Consider the following 19,458-nt stretch of genomic DNA (forward strand, 5'->3'; position numbering starts at 1 on the left):
TGCAAATGTTAGAATGCCTAACTTAACCACTTTTAATGCTATTCTTTCAAATTTGGTTCTGAAGCAATGCATTCCTACAGCCTTCGCACACAAACTATGTGCCTTATCAGGACACATCAGCACCTACTTGGTTGGTGACCTGCAGCTCCATGACCCATGGCACAGCAGCACCCAGCACCCTGCAGCAAGGGGCTCTGTGCTGCTAGTAGGGGAACCAGCTCCACCATTCCAGGATCTTCTGAGCTCAGCTCTACCTGGCAAGCTGGGAACACATCACAAGAGTTGCAGGAAGAACGGAAATACAGTGCAGTGTGAAACAAAAAGAAAAATTACCTCGGTCTACTGCTGAGTAATACAGAGCTACATCAAAATCTGTTTAAACTAAACCTCTCGGTCTCCACATCTTTCTTCTTTCTGAACTGAAGGAGAAAATACAGGAAAAACATGTATTTCCAATTGTCTGTAGGACATCCAGAGAGCCCACACCAACCAGCCTGACACCGGAGGCAAAGAAGAACCACATCCAGGCTTGTTTGCATGCGCCAGGTGTGGCTTGCACAGTAGGACACAATGCTCTCCCCACTTTCAGAAAGTTGCCTGTCTTCTCTAAAAGACAAGCTCAGAACAAGTCACAGACTATCAGTAAAAAACACCAGAGTCACCTGCAGAGTTATGAAAGGAGCAGCAAACAGGACGGAACTTGCTGCCCTGCTGATCCGCAGCGAGGCCCGGGGAGGGTGCCAAGTTACTTAATCCAAGCACACAAACAAGTTAATGATGACCTGAGGGAGCAACACTGGATTTACACATTGGAGGAAACACCAAGTAGAGAACTGTTAAGAAACCACCTGTATGTCAGAACGCTACGCCAGCATTTCAAAAGCTGTTTAATTCAGCCCTGGGACTCCCCAGGATTCTAAGCCTCCCCACAACAGCACCGCTGCTTCCATTCACACAAGGATGGGAGTTCGCAATAGGAATTCAAATAGCAAGCAGCATCCAAATCACCAATGCTTTTGGAATCCTCTATCGTGCACATTCTGAGGACCAAAATGACTTCTTATGCTCAGCAAGTTCACACGGTATAAACAAGTACTTAATTTTTTGGGTTTTTTTTTTTTTTTTTTTTTAATTTGTTTTTAAACATCAAATCATAATGGAAAGACCAAAATGGTGACTTAAAGTTTCTATCCACCCAATAGAGAGTTCTGCCCTCTGGACTTGTTGCACTTTTCATTTCAACTGTTATACAAGTGGAATTGTTACACAATTTGAGAAAACACTGAGGAAATACAAAAGAAGTTCATGTGACAGAATTCCCATATCTGAATATCAGAAAGCAGAAACCTGAATTTTTGGAGGAACAGAGACTACAGCATTTATAATTCACATGAAAACATTCAGTTCCCTGTCAGCTGCTAATATAAGTTAAAAAAAACAAAAAACTGTCAGAGAAGATGGAAATTACTTTCTGAAAATGTTTTCAAACTTAAATGACGAAAGAAAAAAGCATTACTCCCAGTCTCCTAAGACATCAGCTTCCAGTCTGACGATGGGATCGGCATACCTTCTCAGATGTGAGATACAGAACTGTATGAAGCCATGACAAATAGTTTTCAAATAATCCCCAAATAATTGTGTAATGTCTTGTAGCTTTCCTGGGCTCTCCATTTAAAATTCACGGTTACAAAAACAAGTCTCTTGCCCTTAGTTATCAGAAAATACGTGACATGAACAGAACTATAAGCCTTCTTGCTGCTTCTTGCATTCACATTCATAAGCTCCACTGCATATTTTTTTTCTTGCAGATACAGAAGAATGAAGCAGCACCGAACCCCAAACTAAGGCTGAGCTGCTACAAATCGAACTGCTCGCTACAAAGCCACCCCTCCTGCAGAAGCTCCAAACTCAGCTGCAGAAAGAAAATTCCTGCAGTTCATGGAGGAAAGGCTGAGTAAAAGCAGCTGCATTTTTCTGTTAACATTTTTTTTGTAGGACAATCTCAAATACCTTCAAAAACAAGCAAACGAAACAATTTACATTCAAACAATACCCTTCAAAAGAAACCCTGATACTAAATTATTTAGGAAAGGTTTCTACTTACCCTTCTTCCTTCCTGTTTTTACACCAAACATTCAAAACACTGTTGTCACAGATACATCCAGTACTTAGGGGACTCTACCTTCGCTTAGTATCCTCAAAAGCAGCTGTCCCAACCTTCTGTATTTCATAGAATTCTAGTAACTATGTAGCAAGCTTTAAATTAAAATTCTGGGGATGATATTATTTTGCCTAGGGACTTTAGAAACAGGCTATGGGTTTTTCTGTTTCCTTTCTCTCTCTATAGAAGCATGAGGGTTTCCCAGCACTTCCTCAAGGGAACAGGAGTCAGGGCCCAGCCCTTGGCCCTGCAAGAACTGGGTCACAACATTCAACACCCATCACTACATGTGACTTGCACCGGGTATGGAACAGAGACGTATGCTCTACTTCTGATTACAGGATGCTGCATCTCCGTTCTCTTTCCTTGTTGGGACAAAGAAAAAGCCCACAGCCTCATCACCCTACCATCGGTTGGCTATCCTCCTTGTCTGAGATTCTTTTTAGAACAAAAACAGAACAAATGAACAAACAAAAACTATTTCTTGCCACAGAAACAGGAGACCTTTATAGTAAAATACAAGAGTAGGTTTCAATAGCAATGCATGTGTTAGGTGAAAACAATGTAAATCCAGGTATATATGCACACGTGCAGAATTCTTCTGTGTTTCTCCTAGACAGAAGCGAAACAAACCCTCTTATATAGCAGGGTGAGAGCATACTGGCACCATGACCTCTTAACTGCGTATGAAAGTAATCACTATCAGAAGAAATGCAATGGGAATAATGGCATGTGTGCTGCCACAATCAATCAACAGTTATGAATTAATATAAAATGATTTTATTGTATGTTTATGTTTGAATATATTTATATAAGTCTATTTTATATAAGTCTGTTTCCTCCAGCATGTCTATTGAAGAAGGCAAATAAAATGTGAAATTGGCACCTACAACGTGTGAAGACTCAAGAACACAATGACCAACATGATTTATTATGACAAGCTGTCTTTCCAGGGTACCTTTCATTCATGTTATAATAATGAGGTTGTTATCTTTAAGCATTAAGTTGTGACCAACATAGTATCTTTTTAACTAACTCAAAATCACAGGATTACCATGTGATTCTGTTTCTAAGACATTTATGCAGGCATGAAAATGTTTGTCCCTTTTAGGAAATAAATATTAATAAATGCACACATTAAACCACAGCTCTGTCACATAATAAAGTCCTTCAAATTCAGCACTGCCTTAAGCAAGTCATTACAAGTTACTATTACAATCACTTCTTAATTGAGTTAGAAAGAAATGCAACATTGATGAAGGCACTAAGAAACATTTAAGACAGTAAATATCTAGTGGAAAAAGAGGGAAAAACAAGAGAGAAATTCAGAGCGAGCATTAAAATTAAAAATGCCTTATGCACTTACTGAATAGGAAGTTGAATACATCTATTCTCCACATCTTAGCAAATTGAGTTTGCCTTCTATTCTCTGAATTCTATTAATATCCAGACATCATGATGCACAAAAAGTCTGCCGACGCACTTGTATTTTGTTTTCTTTTTAACTGGAATGTCTTATCGTTGCAGACATATTTATCTTTTTTCATCTGTCCTACACGTTCACCCCTGTTGAATTTGTTAAACAGAAGCTTATGTATATTAAAAGAATTGGCTAATTACTTTTGTTAGACAACAAACTAGGTTTAGGTTCACGTTTGAGTTCTTGGACCTTATATATTTATAATTTCAAGTAAGATTGTATCCTACTTATTTTCTCCACACCTGACCTAAGTTGATTTGTTTGATTATTTGAAGGGAGCAGTTTAATTTAGATTTGGGAGTTGCATTATTAAGGCAGTTGTGATCTATATAAAGAAACAATCTTAATAGCTCAGCATCTGTGACTACATAATTTCACAGCCTGTGACTTCAGTTCCCTTGACTATTGGATTTGCATTGGACACAAAGACATTGTGCACTTGTTCAACAGTTTCAGAACTTCACCTGTGATGAAGTTCAAAATCCAGGCTAACAAGCTATGTTTTGTCCACCTTTGAAAAAGCTAGAAGAGTTAAGCAGAACCACCAAATTAAGGTACATACCCTAAACATAACAGTGCAACATGACTTGCAGTTCACGAGAGCAGCGTGCTTGGAAAGTAAGCACTCAGCTCTCCGGGATGCTCTGAGGACTGCCATACAAAAGAGATGCTTTGGAAAGATGCAGAGATCATCCCTCAGCACCGCACTGCAGAACAGAAGGTGACCTGCTAAGTCACAATCAAGCTGCCTTGCCTACATCAAGATCTTTCCATACAAAGCTTTCAGAAGAAGCATCAGAAGAAAGACATCCATTTCTCTTTATCTCAGGGCAGTATGAAAACAGGCTTGAAGTCATTGCTATCAGGGTTTGAAGGCAGTCATTTTGGACAAAACTGCTTCCTGAGGACCTGTCCAACCTCAGCCATTCTGTGATGAGGATGAGAGCACACGACAAAGGGAGGCCTGGTACCCTGCATGTAACTCACTAGGAAAGAGGATTTCTGCTGAAGAAAAAGAGTGATGAATGACATGGTCAGAGCAACAGCCTGGTGAAATCTCTGAAGCCAAATCACGTTGCAGAGGTAAGCATGACTAGATGTTACAAGAATTGATGCAGTAATGAGCAAGAGATAATGCAGTCCAAAATATTTCCGTGTTCAAACATGTAAGAGTGAGCGGATCTTATAGCTGTTATTGCAGGATTTGAAATGATTACAATTTAAATATAGCCTTGACATGAGCTGAATTTGGGAGCATTTTCCTGTTTATGAGCTCAAGTGAGAGACACAATAATGGCATCATTCATAGCAAATTAAGAAAGGACAGAAGAGGAATTGTAGAAATGATGATGAAATTATGGCTTGAATTGTATTATTCAAGAAAGCAAGTAATGTGCTTTAGTAACAATTGTAAGTGAAGATTTTCTGATAATTTATTTCTTCACTAACAGTAATTAATACTAATAAAGTATTTTACATTGCAATTTGACTTTTTTTTTTTTAAGAAAAGCTGATGACACGTTCAAACATTGCAGACGATGAAAATTTTACTCTGTTTTTTCTTTACTTAATCACATTTTTAGCTAGTTTTAGTCAGAAGAATTAACTGGAGCCAAATGGCAATATAGCAAAACCAACTGAATAGATTTCACAATCTGCATCCCAACAGTATATAAAAATGTGCAAGTGATGATTAAGGAAGACAATGCGCAAATCATTCACACTTTCTAAATTAAACAGATTTTTTAAATACAGTAAATCAAGTAAGAACAATATTACCAACACCCTTGTCAAGCTTGTCATTAAACTCAGCAATGTGGCTCAGCAGTGACAGTTTTCTTTACTTCCTCCCCACAAATCCAAACAGCATCCATTACCTTCTTTCTCCTGAAACCCAACAGATCGATAAATCAAATACATTTATTTGTCCCCATGCATGAACAACTGAAAAAATGCGAAGAGGAATCCCTTCCACTACAGTAGTCTTAAAACAGTATCTGTTGATCACAATCCATTTCAGTTTTCAAGAAAAACCTCTTGCTGTGTTACTTTCAATTAATGATTTACTGGGGAGAATGCCTCCGTAGCTTCTAAGTTAGGACTGACATTTGAAATGGACACAAGCAGGCACAAGCAAATCAAGCTGAGGCAAGCCTGGTTTTCCAGGGAGACAGGACAGGCATTTACATCATGACAAAAAGTTGAGGATAGGTTCCCTCTACCCCACTAAATCCCATGAAAGCAATGCATACTGACGTGAACTTCTATAAGTTACATTTGCTACATTATTCAGTTAAAATCACTAGTCCTCCCAGTTCTTTTCTAGTAGTTTCAAACAATTTTTGGTTATTAAGAGATGAAGGCATTGGAAACACACTCAGCTCTCCATGTTACATCAGTTCTGCCCACACAGCTTCCTTTGCAATTTACTTACGTGAACATCTGTCCTGTTAATGACAAGACAAACACTGCTCAACTCCTTCATGATCCCTTTAGATCTCTCACCCTAAACAATCAGCTAACACTCCCTCCCCAGCCATGGAGCTGCACACTGCCCATGTGGAACAGCAGTGCAGAGGATTCCTCTTCCCAGTCATTCCCTTGCCTACATAATAAAAAGGAGTTCCATCACCTCCTGCACTCCACACTCCTTTCTTCTTGTTCAAAGCAGAACACTGCTTAGATCATTACTCTCCTTTATCTGACACCCTCCAGAGAAATTCAGTTATAGATTTCAAATATTTGTTCAGATTTTCTTTAGTCTTAAAGAGAATCCAATCATTTGAAATAGCATTAAAAAAAATCAGCCAGAGTATTAGACAGAAAAGCAGTCGTGTATCTATAACATTACCCTACAGTACTCATAGTAGTAGTATTTACAACAATTTGGAATTTAAACGTTCATCACTTTTATGTAGTTTCCAGGGCAGTACTGAATTCAACATGCATTGGTCAAAGCAGCAACAAGACTTTGTTTTAAAGTCCTGCTGTAAGATGCCAGAACAAATGATTGCTGGCCATGTAACGTAAGGCTTCACCTAATGTTCATACTGACTGTTGTTACTCTTCAACTGTCAAACTGAAGAGAAATACCAGTAAGCTGCACAAATCTGCAAATGCTCATTGAAATGCAAAGGAGCACCAGCCGATGCACTGAGGAATTACAAGCTTTCAAAAACACACTCATCTACCCTTGGAAAAGTGATGTTCCAGTGTGGTTTGGGTTGTTACTTAGAAGTATTTGGATAAAGCAAAACTCAGCTCCTAGAGATTTTCAACACAGAGGCGTGTGCTAACATTATAATACTGCTTTCTGACTTCTAAATAGCACTGAAGCAGAATACCTTCACTTGAAATATTTAATTAGGCAGGAAATCTAAATCTTGTATCCAATTTTCTTTCACCAAAACCTCTTTATCCTCAATGTTACAGTAACTTCATTTATTCTTAACATTAACAGGTGCTGTTTGAATCCACTGCCAAAGAGAGGATAGGACACAAGCATAATATTACATTTGGAAACATGAGTGAGATTTGGCAGAAGCTAATGTGTGGAGGTATCTAAGACACTGCACATGTGCTCCTCGCAATGAACTGAGCCAAGTATGAAAACTACACCACTCTAAGATAAGATGTCTTACAGGTCAGATGAATGGACTGCACTTGCTCCGTGTTGTAGACAACACAGGGTACAAAAACCAAACCCACAGCGGCCCTCCACAAGCACACATTCTTCTCCCAACTCACAGCCAGACTCAGAAGGGTGCAATCCTACCAATGTTCAGAACCTTTTTCTGTATTGCCACTTTGCTTACCTTGTATGCTGCCCTTAAAAGAAGAAAGGAGTACATCCTGTTGCAGCATTCTACATACACCGATCCTGAGAAACAAGTGAATTCAGTATAAGCCACTTCATTTCAGAGCTGTAGAATCTTTTGGCACATATCAAACCCATGCATCCAGTTTCTGAATTGTCTCCATGTTATCACCTGATCCATCTGAACCATTCTGGGCACAAAATACCACCTTTTTCCAGTAAGGACGAATCCAATCACCTTTCACACACACTCTGTCCATCATAGAAAGCCAAGGCACATCTTTTCTACTATCACAACGCTTGTGTCACAGCACACAGGTCATTCATAGCACAAAGTCATTCACTGATGAATACAACTACTGTCTCACACACAAATCCAGAAGATCTAGCAGGTTGCAGCTAAGAAGAAATACAGAACATTATCTTTCCAATACTGAGTAACGTTTTTCACAATTTTTATTCCCACTATCAAGGTGAATAACTCATTAAATTCCAAGTTGGCTCAATTTCATTCTCGTACAACTTTGCCCCGAAGTACAACTTCTGAGTTGTCATCATGTAAGGAGCAGTCAATGAAGAGATATACCTGTATGGAGACACACCTGGTATGTCTGCTTTTAGGAGTCAATGCTTTGGAAGTTTAAGAGCCAGCACAGTCCCCTTTTAAAATCTTCCATTTTCAGCAGTCTTGCCTTCTATTTTTTAAGAGAAAGGGTATTTTCCACATAAGTGCTGTGACATCACTTAGGAACTAAAGAACTGCATTTCTTCAACTTGGAAAGTAGTTTCACAGTTGAGTCTTCCATGACTGCCTTCACATACAGGTATCAAAAGCCCATTCCTAAGACAAAACTGCAGTAGGTCATATGGAATTTAGTTTCTAAATAACAAAAACATTTCATGAATGCCTAAGGCATACCCTAGCTTCCTACTAACCAGGCTCACTGCAGCAGCACTCTGCATTATGGATTTCAAATTCCAGCCCCCCAAAAAATCACAGTCAGCACATGGCCCTTTACATGCATGCCTCCACACTTCTGTAGCCAGGAGCCACAACCTTTATGAGCTACAGTGTTGAACATTAGCAGGCTTAAGCTCTTTCTTAAACTTAGGATATAAACAGTGTGAAGTGTTTGGTTTACTTTTTCCAACACATCAGTGCTGCTTGGGATTCCAAACGGAAGGAAAGTAGGTCAGGTTTTCTTATTGAAGCTTTTACAAACTGTTTAATTTTGCAGTTAGATTCTACAAAATGCATCTGCCTTTCACATCTTTCATTACTATCTTCAGAATACAAATCTCTGAAGTGGAGTTCAATGTATCAAAAGCCTTATAAGTAGCAATTATCTATAAATATTAGTCAGAAAAGTATAATGCCAGTTTTTGGTTCCTATGTAATAGACCTGATTCACCTTTGGCCACAGATTTCTGCAGTAACTCATTAAAAAAGCACAAAGAATACATCTGCACAGATCAGCCACAGAATACTGATCTGAACATTTAACAGCATAAGGGGGAAAAAAAAAAAACAAGAACATGGACCCACACACTGGAGGCAATCAAACATCTGCCTGCCTTGAACACTTACATTGGATGGTCTGCATTCTTGAATTACAGTATGTACACTGAGAGCCCTAATGATTAGACAGCATTCACAGGGTTTAAAATATGGAATTTCCTATTTTCATGTTTCTATTGGTACACTGCAATAACAAGGAAGCTACTATTTGCTCCTTTTATCAGCAGTAGTGCAAAGTGTAAGGCACACCCTCCTGAAGCAACTGGAAAAACCTGCTGTGTGAGAGCAGAGAAGTCTCAGAGCACCCAAACCTTGGTGTTGCTCCACTTGGGGACTTGGCCCGAGCCTGGCTAAACTAGCTGAGTAGAAAAGTAAGAGCTGTGCATAAACACACCAGGAGAACTACAAAAGAATTGGAAAGAAAAAAAAAAATCCCCATTTAAAATAAAAGGACAATTCTGGCACAAGAACTGGTTATTACCAGAACTGATCATGAATAAATTTAGGCTGGGTATTACAAGGAGGTTCCTCATGGTTAGCACAATATAGCTTTGGAACAGGCTTCTAATTAAAGTCGTGGGTGAAAAGGCCCAGCTGCTTTTAAGACAGAGCTCCGTATGTCTACAACTGTACGATGAAGCCTACAAGAGCATGAAAATAAACTTGATGAATAGGGAGGTCCTTCCCTAGCCTACATTCCTAAGAGAAAAATAACTGTCAAGCAAATAACATCATTCTGATACAGCTTTAAGATATAACCATCTGTCAGGCAACACCAAGCAATAATTAGACCAGAAAATGCAAAAACATATGAATACCAGAGCAGGACAAACTTTGCCAACAACAAACTTGAGGGAATCTTTTCACAAAATGTCTTAGATTCACATCCACACTTTCTGCCATTTCACACCAGAAACTTGCTCCTTTGGCAAGCAAGAGGTGCACAAAGCACACCTCAATGCGCTGCTCACTCCCAAATTTCACAGCGCTCCTAGGGTTGGCCTCCATGCTGCTAAGCATTCATAGCATCCTTCACTCACACAGCACCTTACCAAAAGTGCATTACCTCTAATGCACAACAGTCCCTTTATTTGCTGCAATCAATTGCCATGCTCAGCTCAAGCAGGATGAGACAAAACTGGCTGCCAACTGCTTTGCTATTGGAAAGCTACAACAGACACAACGCACACATTAGCCAGAAAGCTACTGCAACCAGGGTGCTCCGAGGCCACTATGGTAAGATGAGAGATTTTCTCAAGGAGATCATATTCAATCAAACTAAGCACAGCAGTTTTAAAGCAGGTGGTCTTCTGGGCACACCAGCCTTTCAATCTGTTTGACATCTGAAGAGGTACTCAATGCAGTATGCTAGCTGGTCTAATAAACAATTTTGAGTCCACCTGCAAGCCTTTCAGGCCAGGAGACAGTTTCATCCTATTGGGTACACGCTCAGCAGACAGGACTTTTTATCTTTGTTTTGCTACTGCAATGTACGTGAAATTGAAATGACAAACTGTATTGACTCCACCTGCTTACTGACAAAGCTGCTGACCACATCGTGCATCCCACTGTTCCCTTTCTCAGTGCCCATACTGAAATGGGACCACTGAGGGAACTGCAAGAAAGGGCAGTGTGAATGCTCAGCAGGAATTGTACACGTAAAGCATGTCAAACAACTACTTAGTATTGCTCATGAGACACAATTTTAGGACACTGGAGGAAATTGCCTGAGAGCAGCCAAAAGACCAAATGATGGGAAATATTTTTTCTATACAATACTTAGGTTAAATTGTAGTAGCCAAAACCCAATTATTTAGGTAAGTACTTAAGAGGCCTTGAGAACAGGTTCTTCAAAGCTTTGACAACAGTCTGTCAACGGCTGTACTGCTACACCAAAATAAAGGTTGCCTTATAGCTAGTTTTATCTTCTTCCCTTAATATCCCCTCAGACTCTTCTGAAGAAGGAAGGACAGCTCTGATGTTCTCGTCAGGAGACATACAGCATGCAGTTTTCCCTTAATTAACACTCAATTTCACTTCAATATTTGAACTTAAAAACAATTTCCTTTTTGCAGTCCATTTCCTGTATCAGTAAGCCCTTGCAAAACTGCTGTGTCTTAACACAGAAACGTTTAGCAGAACGAGAATAAAACCTGTGTCTGAGCAGAGAAGCTTACATAAGTTGTCTCTTCTGGGCTTTATTCTCTTGGTGAAACACAGAGCAAGGTGGCTGCAAGAGAACATTTCAGCCCATTCTCTTAGTTTATATCACATCACAACTTTTTCCTCTACCATTTCAGTACATCTGCTTACACCAGAATACCAATGCTTTTTTAGACTTGCCTTCAGAATAGCACAAACTTATATTCACTGTAAGTGCCTGCAGATCTGATTTATAGTATATTCCAGACGTATGACTGTATAATTCAGACAAGCTTAAAAAAAGTATTCTGAAAGAAGATACTTGCAAGGACTTCCCATTGGCTCTGCTCAGCATAAGAGGACATATTTTTACTTGACCTACACAACTAATCTCAGTAAACTGGGCATTAGCAACAGATGCAAAGCTCAAATGACCACCTTCAAATCCTTGATGCAGCTCCACCCTCAGCCTTTTTCTTTTGAAAGTAACAAGCAGACCTGTGCTTCTTGGCTTATGTAACAGTTTCTCCTTAATCCAGGAGCTGATCTGTCTAGTACCAACAAGTGGGATTCCTGGTCTTGACTTCAGCTGCATTGCTTCCTATCACAAACAGAAAGCATACACTGGGATATAAAAACTAATTTCAGAAGTTCAGAGATTGCTTTGATTATTTTGCTGAAGGATTAGGTAACAAATTCCATATAAATGGTACTTTTGTAGTTTTATATTCTGGTATTTAACAATTGACATTCAGTCTGACCCAGAAGTCTGGCCTAAAATGTAGGGTAAAATCTACTCGAGCCAGCTTTCATTCTTCTGAGTATTGCAAAACTGCAGGCACACAAATTGACTGAAACACATTTCACCCTTGCACAAACTTAAACTGGAACAGAGTTAGAAAGAATATTTTGTAACACAAACAAAAGGTCTTTACCCCAAAGTAAGTAGTAAGAATAGAAACACTGTAAGCATTTTAAAGCAAATAAAAAGTCACAAAAAAAAAAAAAAAAAAAAAAAGCACAAATAAAAAGCACTCAAAAACATTCAAGCAGTAAGAACTACAGCTATCTCAAAGAGCACTAACTTAAACCTCTTCCACTTCTTCCAGGCATCACCCATGGTAAACCGACAGAAATTTGCCATCAGACATGCCTGTTAGTATCCTATACTGACCCCTGGCCAGGCTCCAGCAGCCTGTATAATTCTGCTGTGCCACTGCAAGGACAGCAAACCTGCATCCAAAGTAGCAAAGGGTTTTTTTAGCGTGTTATCTGGAAACAATACTTTTTGAAAAATCAGCTTTGAAATGTGAATAGACTCATTCCTGTATGCAAACTCTGGATCTCAGTTGCAGCTGTTTATGCCAAGTATCAGTCTGACAGTCACACAAATTTGCTGTTTTAATCGCAAGTTTATTTTCCCCTTCTTGGTTTATACTTAATACCAAGTTCACAGACTTACACAGGTCATTCTGGCAGCTGGTACAGTCACATGCCAAGTCATAAGCTAGACTCCCATGACAAAATGTGACTTAACAGAGGTTCACTGATTTAACAAGCAATGGCAAAACAAGTCTCCCTCCCAGAATACAGCCTGGTTGAGCTACTTGCAGATATGGTCTCAGCACTAAGTAAGGACTGTCCTAAGGAGAAGCCCAAGTGAGTCTGATCATACTGCTCATTCTTCAATATTAACAAAGAAGAAGAAATGCAGAACAATGCGCTTCACAACAAGACAGCCTACAGACTGGGCACTACCAAACTAGACAGTCATATCACAACTTCAATTCATAACCCAAACTCAAGTGCTAGGGCTGAAATATACTTCACGATCAGGGTAGCTGATCCCTTGACTCCCCAGGAAAGAGGCTTTTATGTGAAGTCTTTATCATCTTCCTTTTCAGTTACAAGAATTCAGTAGGACCTACCGTACAGTAGATTGTTTTCCCTTATGCTTTGCTTCTTCCAAGAGTACTGTACTACTACACTGCTCCCTCTCAAGAGGAGCTCACTTTTTTTTTCCTGAAATGCATGGATTCCATCAAAGGAAATGTGAACACCTGTCATTTTCCTTTCTTTACCCCACAATTCTTCCTTTTTTTCCTTAACCCAGAAAAGGCTTCACCATCAGAGGAATCAGGGAAGGCTCAGCAGTAAGACAGGACAGCTATAACAATTACCTAAAATTCAAGGTCAAAAGGGACACGTACACACACACCCCCATGCTCACTAGTAAGGGCTATCCTGGACTTGAATAGATACGCTATAAAATAACTTTTATGCATAGCCGTACAATCAATGAATATACAGATGTTATAGTACAGCAGAGAGCTTGGCTACATAGTTGATACACCAAAGCAGGAAACAGAAAAGATAGGCACACTCACCTGTATCCCAGGCTCACCTGGGAAACTCTGGTGGAGTGGATCTCCAGAAGAGCTCCTTCCCCACTGGCATTCAGCTCTTAAATGGGCCTTAGGAGAGGTGCAGCCAGGCTCCACCCTTCCGGCAGCACAGGAGAATTGCCTTCACCTGTGCTCCTGTGGCTGACTCAGTGCTCGCCTCAGGTGATCAATCAGAGGTTCAGGCCCTGACTCAACAGTTCCCATACAATAGCAATTGTGCATGCAAGAGGAAGATTATACATAAAAACATTCCAACTTCATGGAAAAAAAAAAAAACTAATCACAAATAAAAGGAAGTGGGTAGCTTCCATGTATTTGAAACTTCTAGTTTCTAACCACATAAGTTTCTCTGCAATGCTGGAAACACTGGATTTTGGATTAGCTTTTCTATTACAGCCTATATCCAACAAAGAAAAGTAAGATGGGTAAAAAAGAAGCAATCATACATGAGGCTTTCACTTCGGCTGTGGCACATTCCCCCTTCTCCACTGGGAAAGCAAAGCTGTCAGTTGTTCTATACACTCATCTGCTGAAACGAGCATTCAAATGGGGACATAACATCTCATGTTGCTCAAGAACGAGTTTTGCAGAACAGGCCAAACTATTTATTTTTTTTAACCAGAGGTGGTGAGGCCCTGGCACTGCTGCCGAGAGAAGTTGTGGATGCCCCATCCCTGCAGGCATTCAAGGCCAGGCTGGATGTGGCTCTGGGCAGCCCGGTCTGGTGGTTGGTGACCCTGCACATAGCAGGGGGTTGAAACTAGGTGATTATTGTGGTCCTTTTCAACCCAGGCCATTCTATGATCCTATGAAGATAGATGAAGAGGAAGAGAACAATTTCCATTAGCCAGAAGATGCAAGGCAGCAAGAGCAATGAGGCATTAAGATTTGTTAAGGCAGAATCAAAACCAGCTCTTCAAGAACGAGGGTTAACATATGCTTCAAATTCACACAGCATGTAAGGGCATATGGGTTGTAAGGCCAATGCTAGTTGTGCACATAAGGAAAGTAGTAGCCCTTTGCTTATTGTCCTCTCAATCCCCCCTAAAGAGAAGGGATTTGCATTTCACCAACCAGTGAATCAAAAGCAGCTGGCAGCAAGGAAAGGGACAGAGACACATGGCCTCAGAGAAGACAACTGCATTGCAGCCTGGGCAGGGGCACAGGAGGCACGCCAAACCCTCAGCACAGACTGCTGCTGCTCTGACCACGTCCTGCACGGACACTGAGCATACTCTCACTGTCATCCCAACGTAGAGGAACTGCACAGATAGCAGCCAAACAAATACTTAGCTATAATTACCAAAATGCAAGATGAGATTTGATTTTTTGGACAACTGAAACTTCATTTTCTATTTAAATCTTCACCATGCAGGGCAAATGTGTTGAGATTTTTTGTGTAGCTACTCTAACATACTGGAAACTTAGTGAGCAGCCACAGAAGGTCCAGCTTCTTAAGAAAACATTTTTCCGTTCCTAGAGTACAGCATTAAACTTGTTGGTTTTATACTGATGTAAGACCATCTTAATGGGCACGCAATGTTCTCCTCACAGGAAGCCAAAGATACTCCATTCACAAAAGGAAGAGGCTTTCTCTCCCAAAAAAGCACCAGTGTTCCAGCTGAGCGGCCTGTGCAGACACAATGCGCCTGCTGCCACCACATGTCACCCCAAGGATGTTTAACTGCAATGTCAGTGGGCTTATTTTAACAAGCTGCAGTGTTTTGACAAGTAATGCACATGTTTATTGAACTGATACGTATATTTTAAATATTAATGCTATATCCAAGCCAGATGACAACATTAGAAAAGACAAAATAAGTGATTAATTAAGGTGGGGCACTTAATTCCCTGAAGTAAGTCAGCAGCATGCAAAATGGTTGAGATCAGCGACCAGAATCCCTCTCATTTCCTTTCAAGTTTAATTGCCATCATCCACTGGAAGCCAAACCCACTAGCCAGAACTCATTAACTACTGTGACAAAGCTCTATGTCCAAGGAGTAAAATGTAAAATCCAACATTAATGAAGCAGCATTTAATCAGCTGCCATCATCCATTACACACGTCCACCTACACAACAAAGTTACAGTATTAAACATTGTGGTACAGATGTTGTCCGCCCTATTCATAGCGATGGAAAATGAAACAGCATCTCAGTATCTTCCTACAGTAACAAGAAGCCTTTTACTGCCTACCTTTGCCTTTGATTTGATAACCTCCAGTAGAGAGACAGTGGGCTGAGATCACTTGTCTTTATATTACTGACATTGGTTATTATGTTTCCTGTGTATTTTCCCAGTTAGTTAACTGTTACTACATCCCTCCACACATGAAATACTTGAACTCTTCCTCCCCAGCCACACCAGCTGCAGGTTCTTCCTATTTGAAAAGTTCCTGCATGGATTTTAACACTGTTCTGTTCTCACTCCCACTTTTTTTCCTGTTGAAATGAAGGTTTCTAACACTCTGCATTTATCATTATAAACAAGTTCAGTGAAAAGCCTTAATGAGAATGAAGCTAAATAATCTTTATTAAGTAATAAACACGTGTGTCATGAAATCAGGAATAATTTATATTGAATACAATACAAATTTTAGAAAACAATTTTCATAGCTTCATTGAAGGAAAAAAAAAAAAAAGCTGATTACTGCACTGGTGTAATGCAGTTTCCTTCTTTTCTTTTCATTATCAACTACCCCACTGCCACCTGTTCTCTCCAGTATGTATCTTGCCACTTCCTCCCTTCATGGTGAAGAAGCTTCCAGATGTAGCTGCCAAGGAAGCCATGGTCCTCCAGTTTAAAATCAGTATTTCCAACCACCACTCCTCCGTTGGTCTGGGCAGCAGCACATACACCACAGATGAGACATGGGTCTCTTTCAGCAGACATGAACAGAAGGAACTTCCAACAGCGCCCACCTTCCATGCTTGCTGGTTGTAGCCACAGCTCCACATGAAGGACACCACACATCTTTCCTACGCTGCTTCCCAAAACTGCTTTTCCTGATGACCGACTGTTCAGCTGCTGCACACTACTTTTAGTGTCATTGTTAAGCAACAAGGTTTCTTAGCACTGGAGAGCCTTTCCTTAGAAGCACCCACCTTGCAGCAGTCAGATGAGCTCCCAGCACACCACTCTGCACTTGCCTCCAAGCACGCTATTCACAGCTTTATACCCTGAGGTTGGTTTGTCATTTGGATATCCACACGGTCATGGCAGCTGAAGGTGGTCCAGATTCCAGTTTGTATGGTATATCAAACACATAAACTTCCAAACCAAAGGTGTGCACAGTGCCACTCTGCTGGAGCAGATCAAGCCACGCTGGGTTGTAGCACTGTGTCTTTCCAATACAAGGAAATTCTAACGTTGAATTTTAATGTTCTTCAATAGATTGAGATATTCGGAAAAGAAACATCTGAGAGCTCTGTAATGCAAACTGGGCATTCCTTTCCCCATTAGAAAGCAATTCCTAGAACCGAAGCTAACTTGCCAAAGCTGCAGGTTACATACACGCATACTGGAGATGACTGGGAGTTGCTGGTTCAGACAGCCTGGGATGCAAGACAGCAAGCGACTCTTTTCAGTGTCCCCATGTCTGCAGATGGTGACAACAGCAGGGAAGGCAGGGCAGGGAGCCCCAGCAAAGCTGCTGACAAAGGGCTGCTGTTCATGCATGTCTCAGGCTACCCAGACAGTGAGGACGGAGAGGGAGCAGAGAAAAGTTTTGATGCAACCTACAGAGCCATACTGCACACCCTTGCTAGCCTTGATCCTCAACACACCTGAACAAGAGGGTAAGCTGCTCGCTCAGAAGCTGGCTGTGAACACTTCTCCAGCACTGCTGGTCTCCAGACAATACAGCTTCAGCTTTCCCCCTCCGTGCACACATTCCACTTGCCATTAGAACACAGAAGTGAGCTGTTTGCAGCTTCCCCAGTGACCCAGATCACAATGAGATAATTAACCACTCATGAACAGCTACTTCATTGAAAACCTCTATTACTGTATTTGGAAACCTTCATTGCTTAGCCTATTAAGCCTCTGAAGAGAAATTTAATACTGTTTCTATAGATCAGTTCTCTTCTGCAACTCTTCCAAACTGTGATGGAAAAGCAAGGCTTTCTATCATCTGAATTTGCAACTTCTTTTTGTTTAAAAAAAATATATTTTTTCTTTAAAAAAATTCCATTAGCCAGTTCAAGCTTCTCATCTGGCCACAAACAATATGTGGAATCTAAATATCCCATTCTTACCTATAATTAGCAATGTCAATTACATTTCTTCATAAAGCATTCATGGCATATTGACTATGAAATAGCACCCTGCATTTCATATATGAGACTACACTTTTGCTTTTGGAACAGATTCATTACCTAAAGCCAAGTTCAGTCCACCAAACAACACATTATGAGTGCAATAAAGATGTTCTGTGCTCCTTATATAAATGGATGTAGACATTTCCAAGTTCTGAGGCATAATTAGTAGCTCTAAAGCATTTTACCTTATTCTTAATATGTTATATAATTTATCGTGTAACTGTTCTTGTAGCCAATCCTTCTTCACTGCTGGCTGTACTGGTAACACACTTCCTTATGTTTTCAAAACATAATCCATCATATATAATGAAAGAACATATGAAAATGTAATCATTCCTGACTCCAAAAGAAAAAAAAAATATACGCTGTCTTTATAAGACAATAAAGCAGCATACAATTTGAATTAAGCATACTTATACCACATTTAATTATGCTGACATCTGACAGCTTTATTTATTAATACTAAGTAGAACATAACTCTACTCTCATCCCCAGTCTACATACTGCTAAGGGGCAGAGAAAATAAGTGATAACCTAATCCACCATCAGAAAGCCATGAGCAAAGGAGTAATCATACGGTTATCCTACCCATATGACTGTCTTGACTTCAACAAGAATGCAAAGTATGCATTTTCCAGACTGGGGAGCTGAGAATGTATGGAACCTGAAGGAAAAAGGAAAGGTTAATAGTATTATGACATTAGTGTCAGAAACATGAAGTATCTTCACGTTTTTATTCTAGAATTATAGAATCACTAAGGTTGGAAAAGACCTCTAAGACCATCCAGTCCAACCATCTACTTACTACCAACATTTCCCACTCAGCCATGTCCCTCAGCACAACAACAAAACGTTTCTTGAACACCTCCAGGGACAGTGATTCCACCACCTCCCTGGGCAACCTGTTCTAGTGCCTGACTACTCTTTCAGAGAATAAGCTTTTCCTAACATCCAACCTGAATCTCCTCTGGTGCAGCTTGAGGCCATTTTCTCTTGTTCTATTGCTGTTACATAAGAGAAGAGGCCAACCTTGACCTCACCAGAGCCTCCTTTTTCAGGAAGCTGTAGAAAGCAATATGGTCCCATCTGAGCCTCCTGTTCTCCAGACTGAACAATCCAGCTCCTTCAGCCACTCCTCACAATCCTTGTGCTCCAGGTCCCTCACATCTTCATTGCCCTTCTCTGGGCACACTCCAGGGCCTCGACATCTTTCTTGTGGTGAGGGGCCCAAAACTGAACACAGGACTCAAAGTGCAGCCTCATCAGAGCTGAATACAGAGAGAAGATCACCTCCCTGCTCCTGCTGACTACACTGTTTCTGATATAAGCCAGGACATCACTGGCCTTCTTGGACACCTGGGCACATTGCTAGCTCACATTCAGCTTAGGGCAGACAACTCCCCTAGGTCCAATTCTTCTACACAGACTTCCAGCCATCCTGTCCCAAACCTGTAGCATTGCCTTGGGTTGTTGTGCCTCTAAATGTTACGAGAATAAGTTCCTAACAATCCCTTCTCTATGAAGCCTTGCAAAAAAATAAGAAAAATCAGAAGAGACCTTTATTTAGGGCATGGTGGTATGATGATATGCAAATTTGTTCTGCCTCCAAGCCTAC

The 19,458-nt window shown here is 40.4% G+C and overlaps 1 protein-coding gene across 5 annotated transcripts in view; it reads right to left on the reverse strand.

Annotated features, from left to right (window-relative positions):
- Nucleotides 1-19,458, reverse strand: part of MPP7 (membrane palmitoylated protein 7) — a 144,596-nt gene that overhangs the window by 118,983 nt on the left and 6,155 nt on the right. For 2 of the 5 annotated variants that reach the window (XM_042888672.1, XM_042888670.1), the window contains exon 3: nt 18,432-18,507. The exons of 2 other annotated variants lie outside the window; for them this stretch is intronic. The gene's annotated coding sequence lies outside the window, so the exon portion shown is untranslated. Of the gene's footprint in view, nt 1-7,456; nt 7,522-18,431; nt 18,508-19,458 lie in introns of all 5 variants that reach the window. One more of the 5 variants, XM_042888673.1, reaches the window with a different exon arrangement.

The sequence above is a fragment of the Lagopus leucura genome, unplaced genomic scaffold (assembly GCF_019238085.1).
Source record: "Lagopus leucura isolate 7727_CA_CO unplaced genomic scaffold, USGS_WTPT01 Super-Scaffold_100157, whole genome shotgun sequence".
Taxonomy (NCBI): domain Eukaryota; kingdom Metazoa; phylum Chordata; class Aves; order Galliformes; family Phasianidae; genus Lagopus; species Lagopus leucura.